This window comes from Bubalus kerabau, chromosome 4, assembly GCF_029407905.1.
Source record: "Bubalus kerabau isolate K-KA32 ecotype Philippines breed swamp buffalo chromosome 4, PCC_UOA_SB_1v2, whole genome shotgun sequence".
In the NCBI taxonomy this organism is placed as follows: Eukaryota; Metazoa; Chordata; class Mammalia; order Artiodactyla; family Bovidae; genus Bubalus; species Bubalus kerabau.
In genome coordinates, this window is record NC_073627.1 from 73,604,741 (window position 1) to 73,615,366 (window position 10,626).

At 51.7% G+C, this 10,626-nt stretch overlaps 1 protein-coding gene across 1 annotated transcript in view; it reads right to left on the reverse strand.

The window, feature by feature from the left end:
• LOC129649829 (XK-related protein 6) overlaps window positions 1-8,240 on the reverse strand; it is an 85,782-nt gene extending 77,542 nt beyond the window's left edge. The window contains exon 1 of the mRNA XM_055577710.1: window positions 7,960-8,240. The gene's annotated coding sequence lies outside the window, so the exon portion shown is untranslated. The remainder of the gene's footprint in view (window positions 1-7,959) is intronic.
• Window positions 8,241-10,626: the final 2,386 nt, after the last annotated feature.

A 10,626-nucleotide genomic window follows, 5' to 3' on the forward strand; every position in this document is an offset into this window, starting at 1 on the left:
TTTTCCAGGCAAGAGTACTGGAGTGGGGTGCCATTGCCTTCTCTCCAGAAGATTCTAGCTGCTTTTAAAATACAGAACTAGAGACCTCTGACCCACCAGCACTAAACTCAGCTCCTTGCCAGACTACCTGGGCTGTTAAACATGTTTTGCCGTAACAATGGTTTAAAGGACCTGTAGTAACATAGACATCTCTAAATGGGCTGGAGGCTTCTTTGCCATTCTTTGCCCCTTAACTCCCATACCTGCTAGAAATCCACTTTGGAGAGGGATGGCTAATGGGGGTGAGGGGTAGGTGTTAAGCGCAAAAGCAGCTGGCAGAGAAACTCAGCCAGGTCTGCCAAAGAGGGATCTCTCGCTGTTGAGTGTCTTTGAAGCTGGGAATGGGCACCGGCCCAGGTGGCGCCCTGTTCCTCCAGCCTCCGGCAGACTGCAGGGCTGGCTGAACTTGAGACCCACTGCCAGGCCCTCCAGGGACCGGCTGCTGCTCAGAACCAGATGGAGGGGGGCAGAGAAAGCTGGGGAGGGGGTTGGGAAGGGAGATGAAGGGAACGACGAGGGAAAGGCGAGAAACGAAAGGAGAGAGGAAGAGGGTTATTTGATCTCCACTGAGGGCCAGCAGGGCGCTAGTGGGTGGCAGTGCAGCCCTGTCCACCGACGCTGGCCTCTCTACATCTCGGGCTGCTGAGGCGGTGGTAACTGGGGAGGGCAGAGGAATCCGCACACTGCACTCTCAGCAAATCCGTCGCTAACATCTTGCTCCTCCCGCTGCCCCCACACAATCCCGCCCCAGCCCACTGGCCTCGCCCCCTGCACCCTCCATCCCCAGTGCACTCCTCCCGGCGCCTCCTGCACTCCACGCAGCCGGGCCAGCCCAGGGATGCGCGCCCAGGAGATGCGGAAAGGGCGGGAGGCTGCGCAGAGAGCCCGATTCCCCGGTGGGAGCTTCCTCCGCCCCCACCGCGTCCCCTTTGCCCCCTGCCCCGGATGGGAAGAGTCTGCGTTCCGAACAGCAAGTCAGCACCGCGGCCTCGGGTGACGTCGCGCGCTCGGGCTGGCGACCCCGGGTGAGTGTGCGCCGGGGACGCGAGCACCCTACTTGATCCCGAGCCCTCCGCACCGGGAGCCCCGTGACCCTTCCTCCCGGCTCTTCTCGGCGCCGGTCGCGTTCGCCTGCTTCTTCTCGCCCGGAGTCCCAGCGCTGTCACCAAGGAAGCCCCAGTCCGCGCCCCGAGAGCGCCTCCCGGGGGCTGGCTGCGGATGCGCGGAGCTCTTGGCGAGGGCGTCGCAAAGCCCCCGCCTCCCTGGTCTTGGCCATGGATGACATCATCCCCCTGGAGCCCTCGCCCCCGCGCCTGAGCTCCCCTGGTGCCGCTTCCCCTGCACACCTCCGCTGGGAACCAGCTCATCGTTCCTACCCACCAGCTCAACTCTTCCCGAGTCCAGCCCGCAAGACCCAGAGCCAGGCCACCCTTCTCTTCCCTAGTTTTCCAGTTTCTTCCCAGCTTCCACCTCCTCTCAGATCCTCCAGCGCCCAAATGGTGAGCGAGTCACCTTTCAGATGATAGACTGACAGATAGGGACATGATCAATGGATGGCTTGATACACATAGATGATAGATAATTATATGATAGAAAGAGACATATACATAGATGCTAGACAGCCAATAGAGACGGATGAATGACAGACATATGGATAGATGGTAGCAATAGATAATAATGGGTAGAACAACAGAAGATCCATGGGCAGATGGAGAGAGATGAGTGTATACTAAGGGGCAACCTAGGACCTCAGTCTGGCCAGGTCAGCACCCAGGCTTTCACAACTTGCTTAACAGAAACGAAGCTGTAGCATTCCAGCGGCATAAGCTGTGCAAACTGTAAAGAGCTTTGCACTCCTTTCTAACTAACCACAACAGCAGTTTAGCCTGGAAGCCCAAGTTTCTGCTTGTCGATGGTTTGGGCACAGCTCTGATTCTGCCGGGCTTGCCTACTGACATCAGCACCCTAATTCATCCTTTTGGTCAACCAGCATCCACTGAGCCTATGGTAGCTGCACACTCTTGGGTCCTGTCACCCAAGACCAGCTGGGCATCTGTCTGCTCATGAGGGGCTGACCTTCTGGTGGGCATCAGATCCCCCGACACACACATAGGTAAGTTCATGTGATAGGTGCCCTGGGAGAAGTTAAGAATGGAGAATTATGAAGCATTGGAGGGAAAGCATTTGACTTGGGTCTTGAAGAGTGGGTTGGGCGTTTCCACAAATACACAAGGGTGCATGCACAGCAGTGGAGACCTGATCTCTCCTGAGATGGGTGATGCTGGGTAGTAGATGGTATTCAAGAGAAGAGGAGAAGGTCGGTTGGTGCTAGGTTGAGAGCAGCTCTGACCACCAGCCTATCTCCTTGGTTACCGGGTCCTCTGCTAGACCTGTCCCCAGGCACCTATGGTGACACAGGGTAAACCCCCAGGCCCCTGGGCCAGATCTTCAAACTGTGGACACACGAGAGTCCGAGAGTTCTCTATTGGAGAAGCTCTGGCTGTCACAGGGTTACAAGGCTTTCAGCAGGCTCTCCATCTGTCTGACTTAAATCCCCTCACCCCTATCCAGGCACAGCCTCCATCTCAGGGTGACTCAGCTCCTGGCTCCTTCCCTTCCTGCCACCCGCTGAGACGTGTGACCGGTTACCATGGTGATCGCAAGGCGTTCGGTTCATACCTGTCTTCCCAGATGAGACCTGGATGTCTAAATTGCTCCTGAAAGGAATGCCTGGGCACAGCTGCTCACCTGCAGAGGTGGGTGTCAGATGACATCTCAGGGCTCTCCATCCCTGTGTGAACTCGGGGTGGGGGCAGCAGTAAGGATGGGGACAGGTGTCTCCACCATGGGGACTCTAGGCTGGTATTTCTCTCCGTAAGATTCGGGTCTCCAGAGGGAGGGGGACAGAGCACCTGGAGGCAGCAGCTGAGAATGGACAGACCAGGTCTTTCCACTATTCCAGGTCATAGCATACGTGTGTATCCTTGGAGAATACACTTGGGGGAGATGCACGCTTATTTGTCAGATGGTATCATTTTCATCAAAGGTTTCCCAGGTGGTTCAGTGGTAAAGAATTCTCTCACCAATGCAGGAGACACAGGAGATGTGGGTTTGATCCCTAGGTTGGGAAGATCCCCTAGAGAAGGAAATGGCAACCCACTCCAGTAATCTTGCCTGGAGAATTCTATGGACAGAGGAGCCTGGTGGGCTACAGTCCATGGGGTCCCAAAGAGTCGGACACAAATGAAGCAACTTAGCACAAACAAACAAAAAAATAAATAAATAAGAGACTGGGGCTACAAGGTAGAGGGGTGGGACCCGTTACTCATGGACGTCTGGACCAATCGAAGTGGCACTTCCTCCATCCCAGCTCTCTGAGCTGAGCTGCCTAAGGGGAGGTGGGCTGCTGGGCATTCTCTTTTGCAGATGGAGACAGGGCTCCCTGGCATCAGGGAGTGGAGGTAAGAGACCCAGGAAACAGGCTAGTAGAATGCCTGGCTGGTGCTCCCAACACACCCAGGCCCAGCCTCAGGGCATGGAACCCACTAAGTGGAGCAAGCAGTTAGCTGCAGGCTCCAGCCTTCAGGACACAGCTGGCCAAGGCTGTGGCTGCAGCCCCCAGAGACCCCAGCTGAGCCTGCACACACAGCTCCCAGAGGCAAGGCTAACGTGGTTAATTGGTTCCAACCTTCAAGCTAAGAGCACCAGCATTGATTGGGCACCCGGGGGGCTCGGAAGCTGTGACCTCGGAGGATGCTTCACTTCCTTATAGGCTTGAGCCCAGCAAAGAGAAATATGATCAGAGGTCATGGCTCTCACTTCCCAGCTGCGCTGAAGCATGGCAGAAAGGCGGTGGGTTATAAATAGTGGAGCAACCACTGACAAATCAATGGTGAGGAGGGAAGATGGCTGTCTTCTGCAAGGCGGGGCATGGCCAGCTCTCCAGGGAAGAGCCAGACCTGATGAGAGCAGATGGGAGGAGACAGTGAGCCTCACGCCTGCTCCCCGCAGTCCTGGTCCCCTGGCCTGTCTCATAAGGGCATGCGTCTGCCCTGACTTCCCCAACACAGGAACTTCCAGGGTGGGGAGAACGGGAGGGCACTTCAAGCAAAGGCCTTGGCATTGAGCTTGGGCTCCCGGTGGAGGCGGGGATGAGCCCCAGTTAATGTAGTTTAAGGCAGGAAGTTAAGGCACACACACAGTGCCCCGACCGCCACCCTTCCCCTGTCACTCATCCATCCCCACCAGAATCTCAACCACTGCCCAGTCTTCCCAACATCAGGTTGTTCAAGAATTAATCCAACAAGTAATTTGGGAAGGTCATGTATACACTGCTATATTTAAAATGGATAACCAACAAAAACCTATTGTATAGCACATGGAACTCTGCTCAATGTTATGCGCCTGCCTGGATGGGAAGAGGGTTTGGGGGAGAATGGATACATGTATAGGCATGGCTGGGTCCCTTCACTGTTCACCTGAAACTATCACAACGTTGTTAATTGGCTACACCCCAATATAAAATTTCTTTGGTGTTAAAAAATAATAAATAAAAAAGATATCATCAAAAAAGAAAAAAGAATTAATCGAACTAGTAAGAACTCAGTTCCTACTCTACCTGTTGCTGCTGCTGCTGCTAAGTCGTTTCAGTCGTGTCCGACTCTGTGCGACCCCATAGACGGCAGCCCACCAGGCTCCCCTGTCCCTGGGATTCTCCAGGCAAGAACACTGGAGTGGGTTGCCATTTCCTTCTCCAGTGCATGAAAGTGAAAAGTGAAAGTGAAGATGCTCAGTCATGTCCGACTCCTAGCGACCCCATGGACTGCAGCCTACCAGGCTCCTCCGCCCATGGGATTCTCCAGGTGAGAGTACTGGAGTGGGGTGCCATCGCCTTCGCCAACTCTGTGCCTAGCCCTGTGCTAAGGTCCTTGTGATCCACCCTGTAAAATGGAGGTGGTTCCACCTGTGCTTCCACAGGGTATTTCTGAGAATCAAACAAGAAAGCAAATGCCATGTGCTTACAGCCTGTGAAGTGTTACAAGGTGTGGTTTTGACAAGAAGAAGCCCTTTGGGCGCTTCCAAGAGAGGAATGTGCTAACCCCTAAGGGACCCCTTCCCCTCCCTTGGTCCTTTCGATCTCAGCCAAGGAGCCGTTGGTCGGCATTTATGGGCTAATTTCTCAGGCAACTTTGTATTTACTCCTAATAGAAGGATTTAGAATATATTTTCAGGATTCTTATAAAAGCATGCTTCCCCAGAAACTTGCTGTATGACCTTAAGCAGGTTGCTGGCCTCTCTGTGTGTCAAGTTTTCTTATCTGTATAATCTGTAAAACTAAGATCATGGCATCTGGCCCCATCGCTCCATGGCAAATAGATGGGAAAACAATGGAAACAGTGACAGATTTTATTTTCTTGGGCTCCAAAATCACTACAGATGGTGACTGCAGCCATGAAATTAAAAGACCCGTGCTCTTTGGAAGAAAAGCTATGACCAACCTAGAAAGCATATTAAAAAGCAGAGACACTACTTTGCTGACAAAGGTCCGTCTGGTCAAGGCTATGGTTTCTCCAGTAGTCATTTATTGATGTGAGAGTTGGACCATAAAGAAAGCTGAGTGCTGAAGAAGTGATGCTTTTGAACTGTGGTGTTGGAGAAGACTCTTGAGAGTCCCTTGGACTGCAAGGAGATCCAACCAGTCAATCCTAAGGGAAATCAGTCCTGAATATCCATTGGAAGGACTTATGCTGAAGCTCCAATACTTTGGCCACCTAATATGAAGAACTGACTCATTGGAAAAGACCCTGATGTTGGAGTAGATTGAGGGCAGGAGGAGAAGGGGATGACAGAGGATGAGATGGTTGGATGGCATCAGTGACTCGATGAACATGAATTTGAGTAAACTCTGGGAGATGGTGACAGACAGGGAAGCCTGGCATGCTGCAGTCCATGGGGTTTCAAAGAGTCGGACTCAACTGAAGGACTGAACTGAACTGAAAATGGGGATAATAAGATTAACTGAGAACTTCCCTGGTGGTGGTAGTGAAGACTCCAAACTGCCAATGCAGGTGGCATGGGTTTGATCCCTGGTCAGTTAACTAAGATCCCACATGCCGTGTAGCACAGCCAAAAGATTATTTTAAAAAAGAAAAAGAGTAACTGTCTTATAGGACTGCTGTGAAAATCTGAAGAGTTAGTATACATGGAGTGCTTAGAGTAGCAGCTGGCTCACACTATGTAAAGGAGAGCTACTTAGGACCATGATGCGATCCTGCTGGTGGGAAAGGAGGATTCAAGCTAACCTTTTATAAAGGATCCGGGGGAGCCCAGTGGACAAATGCTTGGCTTTAAGACACATCAAGCCCTGGTCTCCCCACACGTTAACCCATCTCCCCACAACAGCTTCCTTCGGGAGGAGACTCTTACAAGCTCAGCCTGGAGACTCTTGAGTCCTAGGACACCGCAGCCTCTCAGAAAAGACACAGCAGAGCCTCCCAGGGGAAGGACAAGCAAATACAGAACCCATCTTTCCTCTTCCTACAATCAGGTGGGTGAAAAGTTTGGATTTTTGTTGTGATGGGGAAGGGAAGAACAAGGCATATAATAAAGTGACAGACACCTGGGAGTTCCTAGATGTGCAGGCTGCTGTTACATTCCATCAGATTAAAGATGCTCTTAGCACAGAAACCCATGGGCAGGGGCTCTGCCTTGTGTGAGTAATGGTTCCAATGATGACACAAACATTAATCAGTAATAATTTACTCCTTCAGAGCCCGGCACAATTCATAGTAGCTCCTAGCCTTCTGCCCCCTCAAGCAGAAAACAGCTCTCAGCTCATAAACTCAGAGGAAGCTGCAACCAGGAACCCAAGGTCACATGGGATCCCCAAAGCTCCAAATCCATGGAGACTTTGTTGTCAAGAACATCAGAATTCATGATTGCTATACATGCTTGGTCCTGACATACTGTTAAATTCCAAACAGCATCCAATCAGAGCCTCAGGTCTCCCCTCCCTGCTTTACTGCTCCATTCTACTATGCTAAGACTGAACCAGCTTCCAGAGATACCAATGTGATAAGACAGAATCCCTGCCATCAAGGGCTTCCCAGGTCTTGCCAGTGGTAAAGAACCCATGTGCCAATGCAAGAGACGCAAGAGACATAGGTTCCATCCCTGGGTAGGGAAGATTCCCTTGAGGAGGAAATGGCAACCCACTCCAGTATTCTTGTCTGGAGAATCCCATGGACAGAGGAGCCTGGCGGGCTATAGTCCATGGGGTCGCAAGAAGTCGGACACAGCTGAGCACACGGACTGCCTTCAAGGAGCTCTTAGGGTAAGCCTATCTCCTTGAACTTGGCCTTGTTCTCTACAGACCTCTATCCTCCTGCCTGCCTTCTTCACCATCATCATCACCAGCTGGTACTGAAAACCTGCTTCTTGTTTCAAGCAGCATTCACTTAACCCTTACCTCCCACTGAAAAGGAACAAAGCCACCAACCTTGAGGAGCCTACAGCCCCCTAGGGAACTTTTCAAGAAACGTAACCAAAACAGCCCTTGCCCTGTCCAGGCAGTGTATCTGAGACAGATTGGTCCCTCTCTTAAAAAGAGTCCAGCCCTTCTCTTTGTGTGATTATGCATGGAACAGACAGCAGGGGCCAAAAGCACCAGTAGCCCTGAAAAAGGTACTGCAGAACAGTGCTTGCAGGAGCACTCCTGGGGAAGGCCTGCAGGTCATGACCAAGCTGGCCGACCTGCTTGGTCACTGTGACCATTACTAGGAGGAGCGGCATGGTGGACTCCAGTATTTGTCCTCTGCATTCAAAGAGCCAAAACTGCTGCAGATAAGAAGTGGCCAAGTGGTCCCACTGGGTCCAAGGCAAGGTCCACCCCAAGTGCAAGAGTGATGAGGAGGGACTTACCTGATGGTCCAGCAGTTAAGAATCCACCTTCCAATGCTAGGGATGCAGGTTAGATCCCTGGTCGGGAAACTAAAATCCCACATGCCCCAGGGCAAGTAAGCCCACGTGTTGCAACTGCTGAGCCCACTTGGTCTAGAGCCAGCATGCTACAACAGAAGTTCCCACATCCCAATGCAGCCAAATTAATTAACTAATTTTTAAAAACGTGTTAAAAAAAAAAAAAGTACATGATGACATTAGACAAATCCCAGAAGTCAGGTCCTGGATGCAGCATATGGGACAAAGACTGAGCGTCAAAATGCCAAACTGAGTCCTCAATCAAGGGATGAAGTGGCCAGTGGGAGCAGAGAAGGATTCATATGCTTTCACCTGTTTTCTTCTCTCTTCCTTACAACACAACAAAGGTTGATTAGTCCCCTTTTACAGATGCAAAAACAGAGGCTCAAAGGGGTTCTGTGTCCCAAGGCTCCTCAATGGTTAAATGGAAGAACCAAGACCCATGGGTTTTTGTTTTTTTTTTAATCCCTAAAGCCTGAGCTTTTTCAACTATGCCATGCAGCCTACAAAAATAGAGCTATCATTTCCATTTCTATATTTGCTATTAATATTTAATTAATCAATATTTAATTCATCAGGCACCGCTTAAACATCCTCTGTGTCCTCGGGTCGCAGCTGGGCGTCCCCAGCCCACGGCTCCCTCCTCCCCAGGCCCCCGAGAAAGACACGCCCACCACCCCGCCCTACCTCTCCCCGCGCAGCCGCCTCGGCGCTGACTGTGCAGTGCTCCGTTACCCCGCTGAGGCAATTTCAGCTCAATTTGTTCAAACTCCAGACCAAAGGCTCAGACTCAGCCTCTGATGTGCTGAACAAAAACCAGAGACAGGAACCTGTCTCAATCAGTGAGTCAGGGCGCCGGTGAGAAAGTGCCGGGGCGGGGATGGCCGGCGCTGGTGGCTCTCGCGGTGTCCCCATTTCCCCAGGTCGCGCTGTCCCCACGGTCCTGCCCTGGACGCGGCCCGGGGTTGGGGAGGACACTGCTCTCAGACCCAGCATGTGCTAGAATCACCTGCAGACCCCGACCCACCGCACTCTGCCCCGGGAGGGGCGTGGCTGGGGTGCCTCACAGGCAACCCGACCCCACCCTCCAGGCATGTGATACTGGTGGTCCCTTGGCTCTAGTTTGAAAAACACTGCAGGAGGCAGGAGACAGGTGTTCGAGGCTGGAGCAGGCGTGGGCGGGGGTGGGGTAGGGGGGTGGAATGGGGGTGGGGGTGTCACTGGTGGAGATTACTTTCCAGAGATGCTTTTTATCTTAAAATCTAAGATGGTCCTTTGAGGATGGGAGCCGTAGGAGGGGCTCTATTTAGAGTTGAGGAAATCCACACCTACAGAAGATGTCCCCAGTCTCTTTCAGTTAGCATTTCCCCAAAGGCACCCTCTCCACAATAGAGCCTTCCTCCAGATGGGACTTTCTCCCCTGTATTGGACAGCAAGGAGATCAAACCAGTCAATCCTAAAAGAAATGATCTCTGAATATTCCTTGGAAGGACTGATGCTGAAGCTGAAGCTTCAATACTTTGGCCACATGATGCGAAGAGCCGACTCATTGGAAAAGACCCTGATCCCGGGAAAGACTGAAGGCAGGAGGAGAAGGGGATGACAGAGAACGAGATGGTTGGATGGTATCACTGACTCAATAGACATGAGTTTGAGCAAAGTCCGGGAGATGGTGAAGGACAGGGAAGTCTGGTGTCCAAGGGGTCACAAAGACATGACTGAGCCACTGAACAACTGCATTGCCTGAAGCTGCACTGCTCCCCTCCTAGGGCCAGCCTGTCACTCGAGACCTTTCTTCATTACTGAGGCGTACTGTCTTTCCCCAGCAGAATGGGTAGAGTAGGTGGGAATATATATAGAAGGGAACTTAAAACCTTAGAGGAAGGGACTTCCCTGGTGGTCCGACAGTGGTAAGACTTCGCCTTCAATGCAGAGGGTATGGGTTCCATCCCTGGCAGATGAGCTAAGATCCCACATATCTCGTGGCCAAAAAAACCAAAACATAAAACAGAAGGCATATTGTAACAAATTCAATAAAGACTAGAGAAAAAGCTTTATAGGAAGAAGAGGGTGGGGAGAATCACGATTGCAGTTGAACCTAGGCGAGTTCTCACGCCTGTACCTAACACACCACACACATTGTCACACAGTCCTCTACCAAAGACGTTTACACATCTTAAAGGAGGCATGAAATATCATCTACTGTTAATTTCCAATGTCCATCCTTTGCTCCATGGAAGTGGTTTAGGAATTCCCTCTTCCAGAGTTGTCATAAAATGTTGATAAATTATGTTTGCCTTGTTACAGACACTATGTCTATTAGGAGAGGGGTGTGTGTGTGTGTGTGTGTGTGTGTGCGTGCGCGTGCGTGTATCTGATTCTCTGTCCAAGTGTTTATCCTTTTTCTGCTTTTGTGACTTTGGGTTGTTGATTCCTGTGTCCTGCCTCCCCTGCCTCCACTGGTCCTCCCTAGCATGTCTCTCTCTGTGGATCTGGGCAACTGAAGGTACTGGGGAGTGGGGGGCAAATGCCCCCAAATGAGGGCTCTGACTCGAACAGAGAGAACACGGGGCTGCCAGGTTCTACAAGGCCTTTGAACTGATTGGAGTG